This window comes from Antedon bifida, chromosome 5 (genome assembly GCF_963402885.1).
Source record: "Antedon bifida chromosome 5, ecAntBifi1.1, whole genome shotgun sequence".
Lineage (NCBI taxonomy): Eukaryota > Metazoa > Echinodermata > Crinoidea > Comatulida > Antedonidae > Antedon > Antedon bifida.
In genome coordinates, this window is record NC_136230.1 from 22723916 (window position 1) to 22741736 (window position 17821).

The 17821-nt window shown below is 32.8% G+C and overlaps 1 non-coding gene across 1 annotated transcript; it reads left to right on the forward strand.

Moving 5' to 3' along the window:
• Positions 1-6404: 6404 nt before the first annotated feature.
• Trnal-aag (transfer RNA leucine (anticodon AAG)) lies at positions 6405-6486 on the forward strand. The gene has a single exon. It is a non-coding gene; the product is annotated as a tRNA-Leu (tRNA).
• The last annotated feature ends 11335 nt before the right edge of the window (positions 6487-17821 follow it).

Sequence of the window (17821 nt, forward strand, 5' to 3'; positions counted from 1 at the left end):
AAGTTAAATTTGTTCTGTTGTTGGAACCTATATTTGCCATGTAAACTCCTGGTGGGTTATTGTTGGCTACGAAAATAGTATCACCTGTAAAATAATAATTTTTAATTTATTTCAATACCTAAAAAACAAAATAATATTGTTTACTTTATAAACAAAATTAAATGCTACTGTATTGAAATACAATACTTACTTAGACTCATACGCACGTAAACTAAAAGTAAAACCAAGACCAGTGTCCAGGCCATTATTAAAAAACGAAACATTCCAAATCCACAGTAATCAACAGTTTAAAATCCGTCCATCGGAAACGAACTCTGTGTAAAAATTGCTTATTCCCACTATCCCAATATTTAATAATGATTCTGTTTTTTTTAATAGAATATAATATAATATTACCGTCAGCTAGTTTGTGAACGATGATCAAGAGCAATTCATTTTTAATAAAGAGTCCTAAAATATCGATATTGTTATAATACTCTCTTCGTGTAAAACGTGCTTTAAATAATGCATTGATGATTTTAATTAAATGCGAACACACACTATAGGCCTACTAGCCTGTTTTTAAGAGCATAACGCATGTTAGGTAGTCACGCTATCGTGAAAAGTTAGTGACGACGATTGTTGGAAAACAATAAAGTTGAAAGAAATATTGATAGCCTGAAAATTAATTTTCTAGCGTTGAATGTTATTTTTTTTTTCATTACTATTATTATTATTATTATTATTATTATTATTATTATTATTATAATTTGTGTTTTAATGTTAGAATTGAAACTGCTGTCCTTGACGAAAAAACGAAACTAGAGATAATATATTCAATAGAAAATGAACCCACTGGGATAAATTTATGACTTTTGGTCCTAAGCTTTCAACACCTGAGCCTCCGTCCGATCCTTGTAGCGTTGTATAGCCAGTTCTTCTGTAATTCCAATTGATCGAAGTATATAAACCCCAATACACTACATGATAAACTTCAGTAGAAGATATAAAAAGATACGTCGTATTCCCTAATTGTAAGACGTGGGTGTAAGGATAAATCTTGATGAGATGGTTATTATTAATATCATTAGATAATGACACTCCGTCGTCAAATGTACCAAGGTATGAATTTCGAAAGCCGATACCACGCAATAAACAAAATCAAGTCTACAAATAGGAAAATACACATACAATGTCTGGTTTTCGACAACTTTATTTGAGCGTTAAATTACGTTTACATTGTAATTAATATACTGTTGAAATAAACATTTTAGGTTAACTACGTCGTCATCATCGTCCAATTAATCTCTGCTATCATCGTCCAACATTTCTTGAATCGATTCCAATGCAGTCTTGTGTCCAAGTCGTCTGTTAACGTTTGCTAAAAATGAACATACATCCTATTGAGATTCATGCGCTTTTCTGATTTTCTGAGAGAGTAATCTTCCTCATTGAGTCGATCGTAGTGCAATCTGTCAAACGTTCTTAATTCAGACGAAAGTGCATCTTTCTTTCTCAACTTTAACCTGGCGTTCTGAGACGAGTTCAAAGTCGTTCATAATTAAGAGTTTCCATTCTTCAAGCCTGATTGCATAATTTCTTGCATTGACATCATTTTCTCTTCGAATTGTGTTGCATGACGGCAAGGTTACTGTAATGTAACGATATTCACTTATAATTGAGAAATCAACCTTTGTATCAGAATTCAATAAGTTCACAAACTTGACCCAGAAAGTCCAGAGGAGAGTTTGTCCAGATGTTTTTAATGACCATTAGTTTATAAAAGAATCTCTAAAGAAAACACTTAGTTTAACATTTGACCTATCCCATCGTTAAACCAGGAGAGATTGACACTATTTAAGTACAGATTTGACAGTGTCATCCATCATTGAAATACCTTATTATACCGTTAATCACTCCCACTTAAACACCCCTGGACCAACTTAGAACCAATCGTTACCCTCACAGATTACGTAGTGACATATGCAAATGAACCGAAGCCGATATACTCCCAAGTTTCAGAAGAGCCCAGACACACTTCACAGCCACTTCTTCAGAAGAACACCTTACAGCCACTTTACAGAGCGCACACCTTACAGCCAGCATCACTAATCCTCTGTTCCTTAGTCAGTTAGTTAGCTGCATCCATATCATTATTATTGTATCAAGTATATTCCGAATAAATAATATATGTTACGACAGCAAAGCGAGTAAAGAGTCTTCCTTACAAAGTACCTCATAACAACATTATATTACATGGTGGAAGACCCAAATTTTACAAGGAAAAGAGCGAGGAAACCAAAATTTACAAGAAAATTAACATAAAGACAATTGAAGCAGAAAATAAAAGCAAGAGATAATTTCTTGAAACAGAACAAGAGACGAAGACGAAGAAAACCAGCCACCAGTCAGATAATTGTTTGATAGGAGAAAACCGAAAATTACACGAAGACAAGCTAAAATTTATATTTTAATCAGACAAGCAGAACAAGTATAACCGTTTGATGAAGATAATCAAGGAAGACACAAGAAGACTCAAGACGGAAAACAGAAGCAAGCGGACAAGAACGTTTCGTTTGGACACTTTCAAGTTTTTTTTAGAACGTTTTTTTTTAACATTTACTTTTTTTTAATTTTGAACTTCGAGCATTTGAACATTGATGAACACCTTTCGCATTTTTTGAGTTCGTTGTTTGAAAATTTGAACATTGATGAGCACTTTTAACATTTCTTTAACTCGTTGTTTGAACATTTGAACATTGTTGAACACTTTTTGCATTTCCTTTAATTCGTTTTAATTGGATCCGAAGCATTGGGGTAAGTCAAAACCATTTTGAATTGTAACCCTGTGTGAAAGTTCATGGTATACACTTAAAATTTTTTTTAAATTGTTAAAATAATCATAATAATAAAATGAAACCACCGATAATAACGAGAAAATTCAGAATACCGTTAACGTAGTAAATGACGAAAACAATGTTTAATTTGTCGACGAACATGATAGGACACCCACCCAATTGCAATCAGATACCTTTACACACCCAACTAAAGTAGAACCCCTTGACTTGCAACCTTACATTGACTGTGTAGAGAATAACATGGGATTAGCAGCCCCATTCCAAATGAAAGAACAACAAATTAAGGAACAAACTAATTTAATTATGACAGCACCTAATGATTCAAATATGACATTAAACCGAGGTAGATTTAAAGCAGGACATTTCCAAGTTTTAGTTTCGTATTCTAAACCGACTTCAGCCAAACGTAACACCAATAAAACAAAACACGAATCCAATGTTCGAAAATTTTGGTGGAATATCGACAGATATAACGATACAGATAAATTGATTAAAGAGATTATTAATGATAAACAGATACCGATAAGTGGATCGCCAAAACGATTCATAAAACGTTTGTATAATGCAACAAATTACTGATTTAATTTTTTGCAAGAATTTTTTTTAATTACGACATTTGCTAAATATATGATAGCATAGTCTACGTATTTGATAAGATTTGTTTAGTAATGATGTGATTTCAGTCAAAAGTGGATTGAATTTATGATTAAGTATTGATTTTGTAACGAGTTTGATAATGATTAATTTTGAATTTTGATGATCGATATATTGAGATATTGAAAAGAACGACAATCATTTTGTAACAAATATTTTGTTTAACCTTTGAGTCGTTAATCTCAAGCATTAATTAATTGATATAAGAACAGGAGATTTTCTTAGTACTTTTAATTGTATTTTTTGACATTAAGTACAAAAGTCGAATTTGTCGACCGATTGAAATCGTAATTACCTGTGAATATAAATGCTTAAATCGATAAAGTTGTGATGATAACGATATATTGTGGATAAGTTTGTGTCAACGGGACACACATTTGTTTTTAAAGTTTTAAGTGATTAAGTTTGATATTTTGATTTTAGGCTAATCAGCCACAGTTTTCTTAAGTTTTACGTTTTAATTTGATTGATTTATGTTCGAAGGCAATTAGAATGCGATAAGTTGTCGCACGATTTGATGTATGTTCAATGTAAGATACTATTTTTAAGTTTTGTATTTTTATTTTGACCGATTTTGTTTGATTTACGCGAATACCGTTATTATAGATTAGAGTGCATATTTAACAAGAGTTGCCTTCTTGACCGATGTTCTTTAGGGAAACCCAACCGTTGTGATGTCTTTATTTCGGTAATCCGAGTGTAGCATGCCTCCAAAGCAATGGACCCACAATTATGTCGATCTTGAAGAAAACTTTTGTTTTTTATACATATTTTTTTTATAAATTCCGGAAATTTTATACCAAATTCATTTTTTTTAAGAGAGAGAAGAGAGAGAGTGAAAGTGATAAGGTTACACTTCAGAGTCAATGGTTTTGGCTAACTCAATTTTTGCTTATATGTATAATCATGTTTTTTTTCCTTTTATATAACTTTAATTTTGCATGCCACTATTATAACCATTTTTATATTTTAAATAGATTAGAAAAAAAAAAGGGAAACAGAGGGATGTAATGTAACGATATTCACTTATAATTGAGAAATCAACCTTTGTATCAGAATTCAATAAGTTCACAAACTTGACCCAGAAAGTCCAGAGGAGAGTTTGTCCAGATGTTTTTAATGACCATTAGTTTATAAAAGAATCTCTAAAGAAAACACTTAGTTTAACATTTGACCTATCCCATCGTTAAACCAGGAGAGATTGACACTATTTAAGTACAGATTTGACAGTGTCATCCATCATTGAAATACCTTATTATACCGTTAATCACTCCCACTTAAACACCCCTGGACCAACTTAGAACCAATCGTTACCCTCACAGATTACGTAGTGACATATGCAAATGAACCGAAGCCGATATACTCCCAAGTTTCAGAAGAGCCCAGACACACTTCACAGCCACTTCTTCAGAAGAACACCTTACAGCCACTTTACAGAGCGCACACCTTACAGCCAGCATCACTAATCCTCTGTTCCTTAGTCAGTTAGTTAGCTGCATCCATATCATTATTATTGTATCAAGTATATTCCGAATAAATAATATATGTTACGACAGCAAAGCGAGTAAAGAGTCTTCCTTACAAAGTAACACACAATAACATTATATTACATTACGCGTGGATTCTACTCGTTTTTTATAATAGAGACTTTGACGATATTCGCCTAAATCCTGCGCTTTACTCCGATATTCGTCGTTGTGTTGTACAGTCTTATGTAGAAATACAACTGGCATGGAGATACGTACGATGAGGTGAAGGAAGCTACAAACAACTGTTGATGTCCAATATAATTCTGTTTGTGATAACGTTTTTCAATGGGCTTAAATATTCTCTCATCAGATACTAGGGACTTTACGAAACACGACGGTTAGGGGAGGACGACGAATATCCTGTATTTGCTAGAGCATAACATCAGATACAGTCAACATAGCCGTTTTATTAGTTACGCACCCTTGCGCAAAGACGACGACCTCTTCTGTCTCGCGGCGTGGGGCCCTTCTGAATCGATTGGCTCTGGTGGAACAGCATAGGCCTATCCTTCTTAGGCAAAATATTTTCGTGTCGCAAATGTCATCGGTCTGGCGATCATGTTCGGTGACGGTCATCGTCATCGAAGCCAGTATGGAACAGTACGCGCCTCACGGTGGGCGAATTCATCGATATCATACCGTATCGTATACAGGCAACGCAAGACTCAAGAGCACGTTCGTAGGTGAAATTCAGTACACGATCACCACGTTTAACAAGCAAACGCCTGTCATCGTATAGAAAACAACGTCCGTCTGCGCTTGGAATTCCGTCAAGATCGCATCGAAACAGGCATGTAGGAGAACATATGCCAAATTAATACACATTTGGACATGCTTATTGTAACTTGATCGGCTTTATTAATTTCTGTTCTCGGTGTCACCTTTTTTAATTCGTTTACGTAGTCTCATTGCTAAACGGTAGCGAGACACGAATCTGCCTGCCGAAACTGCTCGCCAAAAAATCGGTATAAAAGCTGAAAAGAAGAATAATGATGAGATAAATAATAATACTGATCGAAGGTCTCCGAGTAGCATCTACCTGAATACCTGAATACCCAATTTTCAAACTACAAAACTGTTATTTTATCACGAAAACTGATGTATTTTTGTCAACACCACCTGTAACCAAAACAGTTAGGCTGATCACGTGATGTCTAGTAAAAAGGACATTCCAGTCAACGAGTTGAGCTCAGCGGGTAACACTAGACATTCAAAGCAGGTACGTTGAAGGTACTAGCTGGTTTAAGGCACCAGTCATTTCGATGGCGTGGGTTCGAATCCAACCGCTGCCAATATTCTTTTACCGGCTCATATCATAACGTACAAATAATATGAATGATAAAATCATGAGAAAAACCGAAATCATAATTGAAAGAACATTCACGGTAGCGTGGCCGAGCGGTCTAAGGCGCTGGTTTAAGGCACCAGTCATTTCGATGGCGTGAGTTCGAATCCCACCGCTGCCAATATTCTTTTACAGGCTCACATCATAACGTACAAATAATATGAATGATAAAATCATGAGAAAACCCGAAATCATAATTGAAAGAACATTCACAGTAGTGTGGCCAAGCGGTCTAAGTCGCTAGTTTAAGGCACCAGTCATTTAGATGGAGTGGGTTCGAATCCCAACGCTGCCAATATTCTTTTACCGGCTTTTTTTTACATAACGTACACATGATTTAATGTAAACATTCATGAGAAATACCGAAACCATTTATTTTAAATAAAGGTGACAACATTCAAGGTAGCGTGACCGACGGTCGAACGTTTGACGCTAACAGACGTGTAGTACAGCCCATATCTAGTAAAGCTAATTGATGATAGCATTAGTAGGGCATTTACGGGTCCTTTGATGGCTGATTTAATTAAATCATCTATAACGTCAGCATTCGAAACCAAGATTTGTATGGATCTATTGGAGAAATCTGTGAACAAAGCTGTAGAGAAAATAGAAACCAGGTTTGATTATTTGGAAGGGAAAATGTTTGATATTGAAAGCAAACAAGATGAAATTGCAACCAATCCTTCTTCGGAAACCTCGTACATTGATGAATTACAGCACAAAATACAAAATACAATATTCTCGTAGGAACTGTCTACGCTTATTCGGAATCCCGGAGACAAGTAAAGACAATACTGATAAAATTGTGGTAAACATAGCAAATAGTAAACTTGGAATTGACATTAATCTGCACGAATTGATAGGTCTCATCGGACAGGAGCAAGAAATAGCAAATCGAATCGTCCACGACCAATCATCGTGAAATTCACTTCTTATCGGAACAGAAACAGAATCATCACAGCACGTAGAAAGCTGAAAGGAAGTGGCATTTCAATCCAAGAGGACCTGACGTGGAACAGAAGGAATCTACTTGCTGAAGCCAAGAAGCACCCAAGCACAAATATCGTATGGTCATTCGATGGAAAGGTGATGGCGACAGTAGTCAGAAATGACAGAGAAGTAAAATTAACCATTCTTACATTGGCTGAACTAAACAATCTATAATTATGTTATTTAATCCAAAGATAGATAGATATACGATGGTTACGCACGGATTTTTACAATACTATTTATAACTGTTTGTAATTTAATTTTTTTTAAATGTATTATCATTAGGTATATTCACTAAGCACGATTTTGAAATTGAAACTAATGTGACCTCGATTATTATACCGTTAGCATCACTTTTCGAAAATGTTTTGTTTCTTTTTATTTTTTCTTTTCTTCATTCTTAACAAAACAAATGAATAAAAACATAGAAAATGAAATTAATATCTTTAATGTCAAGCATTCAGTTCAAAATGCATATAACTTTGATCAAAATTTTATGAATTATCAAGATAAAGCCTTTTCCGCTTCACACGTTAATATTCGTTCCTTCGTAAAAATTACGACAATCTCAATTTATTTTATGAAACCTGTATTAAATATAAATTTAATATTATCGGTATTTCAAAGGTATAGAATATTTCCCAACCTGAGCTTTACCGGCTACAGAATTATAATTTAGAAGTTATATGTCGAGAGGATTCCCGTGGGAGCGGCGTAGGTGCCTACATTTATTCTTCTTTAAATTATAAACTTGTAAAATCCAATGTTACCCATGCTGAGTCCTTGTGGTTAAAAGTTGCAAATAGTAATAATACTGAAATCCTTGTAGGTGTTATCTACCGAAAACCAAATACTAATATTAAAGAATTTCAAGATAGTCTTATTTATACATTAAAGGAAAATAGCATTGATAAAATGGACTGTATTCTCTTAGGGGATTTTAATTTGGATGCAAATAAAAACAACACACTTAATAATGACTTTTTCTCAATAATGGATTGCATATGCATGACTCAACTTATAAACAGTCCAACAAGAAAAAAACTTACTACTAGTACAGTAATTGATCACATTTATACAAATATTCATAAATTTAAAATACATTCCGGTACAATTTATACAGACATATCTGACCATTTCCCTATTTTTGCTGTTTTTTAATATTTTACATTAGGCCTAAGAATAAAAGATAAGCCAATAACTATAGCAAACAGAAACTTTAAAAATTATAAAGTTGAAAATTTTATTTCTGAACTGGCTTATTGTAATATGTATGTAAAAGTAAAAGTGTATGATACCAATGATACAAATACAGCCTATAATAATTTTAATGATATATTTTCTTTCATATGAATGTTTGTGATAAACATGCCCCAATTACAACGCAAAATCCAAAGAAACAGCATGTGGATAAACCTTGGATTTCCAAAGCAATCAAGACAAGCATAAACAAAAAGAACAAAATGTACTCAAAGTGTATAAACAGAAATTTTAATCCAGAGATATTTTCACGCTATAAGAAGTACTATATATTACCAAGTGTAATCAGAAAGGCTAAAAAAATATATTACGGTAAACTGTTCAAAAATTGTAAAAATGATAGTGGAAAAATATGAATCAATATAAACATGCTAATTAATGGATCTAACTCTAATGATCACGGAAATCCTCTCGATACGCTCAGAGTGTTCTATGACATGGGTGAACAAATAAGTAACGGTCCAGAAAATTGTGCTTCAACTTTCAATAATAACGCCTTCTTTTTTTCAAATTAAAAATATAGATATAAAGAAGTCATCTGGGTATGATCTGGGCGTCTAGTCAAAGACTCTGCTTCCCATATTAGTAGACCACTTGAGCATGTATTTAATTTATCATTTATTAATGGGATCTTCCCAGATGCTCTAAAAATAGCAAAGGTGTATCCTATTTTTAAGAAGGGAGAAAAAGATGTTATAAACAATTACAGGCCTATTTCTGTTCTACCAATTTTAGCCAAAATATTTGAAAAATTAGTTAATGTCCGAATGTTAGAATTCCTCGAAAAGCACCATATTCTGTATGATCACCAATATGGATTTAAGAAAAATTACAGCACTACATTGTCTTTTGTAAATCTAGTAAATTCAATTATCAAGAAAGTGGATGAAGGTAAAGTCACTATTGGAATCTCCATTGACATGGCAAAGGCATTTGATACAATTGATCATAATATTTTACTTAACAAACTTCATCACTACGGGATAAGAGGAACTTGCCTGGATTGGTTTAAAAGTTATCTAACAAACAAAAAACAGTGTGTAAATTATGGTGGATGCAACTCCACCGAAGAACGTGTTACACATGGTGTGCCTCAGGGCTCTGTCCTGGGACCAACACTTTTCCATTATTTGTAGACGACTCAAATCTTTTTCACACATATTATGATGGAAAACACACTAATATCAATCTTGATGAAGTATCTTTTCAATTAAATAAAGTATTAAAGTGGTGCACCGCAAATAAGATAACAATAAACTCGTCCAAAACAAATTTCATTATATACCAAGGCAGGAGAAAAACAGTTACAACTATAGGTAATATTATAAGTAAACCACCACCATTGAAGAAAGAACACGTATTTTGGTTTTACTACAGTAGCGCATAGTGATAACGAACAGGATACGATTAAAATCAGTCAGAAGTTTATAACTGCGCTACTGGGCCCATTGTTGTTGTACTAGCGCTCAGTGATGCTTAATGTGCACTACTATACCCATTTTGGTTGTACCAGCGCCCACTGATAATGAATATGATATAATTAAAATCAGTGAGAAGTTTACCACTGTGTCCTACTATTTACCGGTACTCATGACAGCATCACTAAAAAGCGAAATCGATGTCTTTCAAAGAAAATTCCTAAAGAGAATAATAGGTATAAGGTGGCCGGAGAAAATAAAAAATGAAGATTTGTACAAAAGAACAGGAGAAATTGAGTGAAGTAAGAACGTAAAGAAAAGAAGGCTGACTTGGTATGGTCACCTGCTCCGTTTAAATGAAAACACACCAGCTAAGATCGCACTCGGAGAGGCTCAGAGAAAGACCAAAAGACCAAAAGGAAGACCAAAAACAACATGGATGGCAAACATAAAAAATGAAACAGAACTTTTCACACGCGGACCTATACACATGCTTGCTCAAAAACGTACTGAGTGGCGAACACAAGTGAGACGCGCAATGTCTAACGACGATTAGAGTTTTAAGAGAGAATGAAGATAGGATTCATATGGACACATAACAAGCCATATGAAAAGTAACAATAAAAGCAGAAGATGGCAAATCTGATAAGGGCTTGTTTTAGATATATTTTTTAAGGTGAGAGATAAGCATAATAACCATAGTTTAAATTCAGCTGAACCCACTCCCGAATTTGACGAGTACAAAGCCCAATAACATTCCTTTATTATTAGATATTTACAAAGTTGCATAGTCAATAACGATCGGTATAGTTTAAAATTTAAGAGAGCTTGCCATAAACATGAAATACAAAATCTTAAAACACTACCCCATATTTAATTTCCGTATACAGCTTTGTCTTTTAAAAAAAACCCTATTAAAATTGTGGTCAATTTTAAGTGAAAACAAATTGACACTTGACATTATTATTACACCGGATATTTTGCCACCGTTTTATGTAGTCTGTATATACTTTTTCTGTTGTAGTCACCTGTATGCACGTTTCAGATTCCTTTGCGGATTCCTTTAATTTAAAGCTCCTGATATAAATGTTTTCTGGGTGCCAAACCATCTCACTATGCTTTAGCGCCCTCAAAATGCACTTGAAGTACTTAGAAACTTCTCCAGTGGATCTTTTTGGTTTTCAATTCCAAATACATGCGAGAATCGAGAATATAGACTCGAACATTTCAGTTGCGTTGCGTAAAATAGTAACAAATAAGGTGTCATCAGAGACAATGTTGAACCCACAAATGTGAAAACGCCCACAATAATGTGAAAACAACCACAAATATGAAAACGCATCACCCACAAATGTAATAAACAGCGCCCACAAATATGAAAACGAACATCGCCCACAAATGTTAAAAAAAAATTAAATCAAATTTAGTGCTAGACTCAAACAATTTTGATCGAGTTAATATATTATCATGATTGTATTCAGTTGTTTCAATAATTGTGTATTCACGATACGTCTGTTAGGGTCGTCGAAAACGCGTTGGATTATTACCATTTGCTGCTCATGCGCGCGATATTTGCATGTTAACTCGTTGGTTTAATGTACGTAATAGTTCAAGACGATATTTGTTATTTGCTGCGCACGTGCACGATACTTGCACGATAATGTTGCTTGTAGTGTGTGGTTGTTGGCTTACTATAATATTATTATTATTCGATGTTCGATGTTTTTTGCATCGCCTTAGAACTATGCTACATAATAGTAAGCCAACGAGTTAACAACTACACACTACAAGCCACAATGATATAACATGTGGTTGTTTTCACATTTGTGGGTGATACGTTTTTACATTTGTGGTTGTTTTCACATTTGTAGGCGTATTCACATTTGTGGGTTCAACGGACAATTTTTCGGATTTCTGAAAATAGAATAAAACATAACTTCAAAAGAAATGTTCAAAAGTAATGGAAACAAAGGAAAAGTGAAAATAGACTAGCATTACGCGACTTTATGTCACTTGTGAAAATACGCGTACGAAGTAACTTGATTGGTCAGATGTTTGCACAATACTGACGTAATTGTACTTTATACAAGCAATTATGCAAATTAGCAAGCAACATCCGAGTGGGACTCGAAACCACGTATAAAGTATAATTACGTCTGAGTAGTGCAAATATCTGACACATTAAGATGGAAATATGTTTGAGACTAATGACGTAATGAACAATATTATTATCATTTCTACATTATTTATCTTACGTTTTTCGTCAAATATTGCATGATGTGTGAATACATTAAACGTTCCGATCTGTTCGTTCATAATTCCGTGACTTTTTGAGAACGGTTCTCGGAGACTGAAAGTATGACATCTTCCCGATGTTAGGGCAAAGATTAGGTCATGCTTGAACACATATCGCATTATAATATTTTGCACAGTACTACTTGCGCATTTCTCTTTGGTTTGCATTTTTCAGACATTGGGTTTAATATACTATAAATTATCTTTTTCTTGAAACTTGGCAAAATGGATTCCAATGTTGTCTTTGAATTGATGGAATAGTTTAGTTTGTTTTTATTATGGTTTAGGCTTATGTCTGCTGTTGCCATTTTTGTTCATGCATTGTATTATGAATGTTTTAATGTTATGATAAATAAATAAAAGAATAATAATAAAACAATAATAGACCTCCTACTTAAACTACGAATTTACTAAAAACAAACGAATAGGCCTACGTAAAATCTAACTTTACTTTATTTGATCCGAGCTTCTATTCGAATTCAATTGATTGAAAGTGTGGATGGCGTGCATGTACTGTACGTCTTGCTAACAACAAATTAGGTACGGAAATACAAGACTTGTTGGCGTACTGTATACGTACCTATTTTCGATTGGACTAGCGGCAACTGTGTGGTGACCATGGAAACTTAATTGCACATTGTATAAAGATACATATGGATAAATAAGATAAATAACAAGCCATATGAAGAGTAACAATAAAAGCAGAATATTTAGGCATATAAACACTAACGTACGTATTTTCATTTTCCATGTACTGTAATCTAAAAAAAAACAACGAATTAGGCTACGTACATTTATACAAATCTGTGATAAAAAGCAGGCTATTAGGCTTGCCTATCATTGTTGAAATGTAAATTTTAATGAAAAAATTAACATATTTAATAACAAACTTCTAATTTATGTCGACTTAACGTAAGAAAGAATAATGTGTGTTAACTCGACTCATGTCACCCCTTATAAGCATATAGTCAACTATATTTTAAATCTTGAACTTGTGTACTCCTATCATGAAATGTCTTTTCATATCTGTTGTAACCTCTAAAAACATATTACTTCATGATTAAACGATAGTATGGCAATCGAATTTCGAGGAAAGTCCGATTATATCTCCACCTTAGTACTCATTACACAGTGGATTGGATTTATCGACATAACTGATTGTCGTAGCATCAAATAAGATATTGCTAGATTGCAGCAAGTAATGCCCCCTACAATGTATTCTTAATAATTAATAATGAAAAAATGTAACATTACATATAGACATTCATTGTTAATATCTTGAATCTTCTCTTTTGTCCCTCTCTGATGTTATCACTTATTCTGTGTTTCGTACAGAGTAGTGCAGTTAGAATAATACCTCATAATGCTATCTTAAACTACCAATTTAATTTTTAAAAACTGAATGACAATACCATTCCCGTACAAATTAAAAGAAAACTCTTACCTTTATCGACAAACCGTCGATTAGTTAGGCCTACTCTGTGCTATCATAGAAGAATCTAATGTATTATAAGGCAAATTACGCAAAGAAATTGAAACTATAAGACGTTTAGGCCTATAAGGGATATGATATGACTGAACCAAAGTGTCTCCTGCTGGTTTGCATCGCTAATTCTGATCACTATCAGCATGGTACCAATGCGAATCTACTCATTCTTGTTCTCTAATTTGAAATTAACTGATGTTACTAATAATAGAATGAAGTAAGAAAGATAAGAAAGGTCGTGGATATCGTCCCGAGGGGAAGAGTGAATTTCACTGGTATCACTGAATTATATTGTTATTTAAATGAGAAGCGAAGTTATGCGAGTTTAGGCTATATAGAAACAACTGCTATTCTATTTTTGAATCGCATAAAATCATTTAAAAATACAGTATCACTTATATGTTTGCAGCTGTCTAAAATGAACATGAGAAATAACCAAGCAATGATATACCGTCGTCTTACTCTCTGGTCTACGATGAATTCCCGATTCAAGTCGAACAGACAAAGCAATTTCCGAACACATGTAGCCTAAGTCTACTTGGTATTAAAATTAGTATTATAATTTGTTTATACATTTTAACATAAAAAGACCAATTTGAACCACATAGCAATAATACTGAAATAAATAATAAAAATCTGTGAAATAAAAAAGTCTTTTAAAATCTTATTTGAATACTTCTTTCTGATATAAAAATTCTCATTTGGTAAATTTCATTTCTTAAAATGATTAGGCATATCTTTAGAGTTTACAAAAGTAGCCGATTTTCGCTACTGTTTTGTCTAATTTTTTCCAATATCATATGTAAATTCCGTCTGTTATGTTTCACAATGGCCTTTCTCATGACCATAACCTAACCTTAACCCCAACCTTCATCTATACACGTGATATATGCCTAACACATTGAGATCTTGCTGTATTACGGAATTAGCCATTATATTGGACAGTATTGTAATAATATGTGGATAGCACTGGGCAAGAGCAATGGCTTTTAAACAAAATAAAAATTAAAGATTACAGAAAGTTTTATTTTTTAACAGGGAGATCGTTCCATAGTTTAGGTCCAGCTATTGAAATAAAAAATTGATTTTTTAGTTAATCTTGTAAAGGGAACATATAAATGTGTTATTCTCAAATAATAATCATTACTTAAATTACTTTTCGATAACATTCTAAGCATACAATGAGGAAGTTTATTATTAATAAATTTAAACATAAAAACAGCAACTTGAACCTTCTAAAGATCATTTAAACTAAGCATATTAAGTTGTTTAAATAAAGGTTTGGATGGGGTTCGATAATGGAAAAAATTAATGATTCAAGCAATACGTTTTTGTAACAAAATAAGTGTATCAATACTAGATTTATAATCAGGTGCCTAGATAATATTACAATATTGGAAATGAGGAAGAATAAGTGTATCAAAAAAAGCAAAAATGATAAAATAATTATAGGTGGTGACATGAATTGTGCTCTAGACAGAAAATTTGACCAAAAAGGTAGTGTCTATAGAGTAGATAATTCTGTTTTTACAATAAAACATTTTATGAAAAAACTTAATCTTAATGATATCTGGAGAAAAAATAATCCGGATACATGTCAATTCACATGGCGAAGGAAATCAACTCAAACATACAGAAGGTTGGACTATTTTTTTATATCTAACGACTTATGTGAATATGTTAACACATGTGATATCAGGCCGTCAATCATGTCTGATCACCAAGCCATATCCTTAAAAATAAGTTTAACTAATGAAGAAAGAGGCCCAGGATTATGGAAAATGAACAATTCTCACTTAGATAATGAAGATTATATAAACAACATCAAAAACATAATTGAAAGAGCTAGATTAGAAGAACTTAACCCAAAAGATAAATGGGAAATGATTAAAGTAAAAATAAAGGAATTCTTTATAAAATATGGGAAAATGAAAAATAAAAATAAATGCAGAAGAAAAGAAATACTTCAACAGGAAATTGCTATCATTAATGATTTAATTATGAAAAAGGATAATTCTGATAATAATATCCAATATGAAACAGAATTAGATCAAAAAAAGAATGAACTTGAGCAAATTTACCTATTGGAAGCTAAAGGTGCTCAAATTAGGTCAAGGGTAAAGTGGATAGAAGATGGCGAACGAAACACTAAATATTTTCTTGGTTTGGAGAAAAATAATAGTAATAAAAAACATATTAAAAAATTAAAAAAACAGGACGGATCCATTATATCAAATTCCACAGAGATATTGAAGGAAGAGGTTAACTTCTTCAAAAAAATATATGCTAAACAAGATGTTGCATACAAATCAATTGATAAGTACCTATCTCATGTTAATTTAACTAAACTCACAGAGGCAGAAAAAGAGATATGTGAGGGTCAGCTCTCTCTCTTCGAATGTGAGCAAGCAATAAAGAAAATGAAAAAAAATAAAGCTCCAGAAAGTGACGGTTTAACAGTTGAGTTTTATCAACTCTTCTGGTACCTTATCTGTGACCTTGTTTGTGATTCACTAAATTATGGTTTTGTCACACAAGAAATGTCTGTGTCACAAAGAAGAGGAATAATCAACCTTATTTACAAAAAAGGTGATCACAAAGATTTAAATAACTGGCGCCCTATCACTTTACTCAATATTGACTACAAAATAGCTTCTTTTGTTCTTACAACAAGATTACATCTAGTTGAAAGTCAATAATAAATAATGACCAAAAAGGTTATGTAAAAGGTCGCTTTGGTGGTGACAATATAAGATTAATAGATGACATAATTACTTACATGGAAAATGAACAGCTTGAAGGTATACTTATTAGTTTAGATTTCCAAAAAGCATTTGACAGTGTCAATAGATCATTTTTAATAGAAACCTTAAATAAATTCAATTTTGGTATTTCATTTGTGAACTGGGTAAAAGCACTGTATAACAATACAAATTGTATATTCACAAATAATGGTTGGCAATCAGAAAGTTTTGTCATGCATCAAGGTATTAGACAAGGATGTCCCTTGTCTGCTATACTGTTTATTTTAGTAGCTGAAGTCCTAGCTACGAAAATAAGAACATGTGATATGGTCAAAGGCCTAATTGTTCCTGCAGGCAATGGTATATTTAAAGATATTAAGATTGCACAGCTAGCAGATGACACAGTACTTTTTCTAAAAGATATAAACAGTATAGATAACAGCATAAATATTATTGAAAAGTTTGGAGAGGTGTCTGGTTTACAATTAAATAAGATTAAAACAAATGCTTTTTGGCTTGGCAGTTTAAGAGACTGTAAGGACACACATGGTAACATTTCTTGGACATCCACACCAATTCGGATATTAGGTATCTATGTTGGACATGATAAGGAATATTGTTATCAAAAGAATTGGAAAGAAAAAGTTGATGCATTAGAAAATACCCTAAAAACATGGGAGAAAGAATTACTATTGTAAAAACATTATGCTCTCAAAAATTATATACAATTCCAGCATTTTGCTAGTACCAGAAAAAGTAATAAAAGAGGTGGACAAATTAATTTTTAAATTCATTTGGGAAACTAAGAAAGAAAAAATAAAAAGAAAAACCATGTGTGCAAATTACAGTCAAGGTGGTCTAAAAATGGTAGATTTCAGATCTCAGGTTATATCTTTCCAAGTTGAATGGTACAGGAGACTGTATGAAAATGATTACGCCAAATGGAAATATTTACCAACATTTTATATGGAAAATATAGGCCTAAATCATTAACCTCAAATATATCAAAAGTTCCATGTAACATATCCGTACCACCATTTTATCTCTCGGTTATTAAATCTATCTCTGTAGCTAATGCTTGCAATAATAGATTAAATAAGAAACCAATAAGCTATGATGATATTATTAATCAATCATTATGGGGTAATGCATTTATCTGTATTAAAAAGAAGTCGTTATATAACTGTAACTGGATTAGATCAGGGTTCTTAAAAATAAGTGATGTTATAAATAATAATGTGTTTAAGCCTGCGATAGAGATAA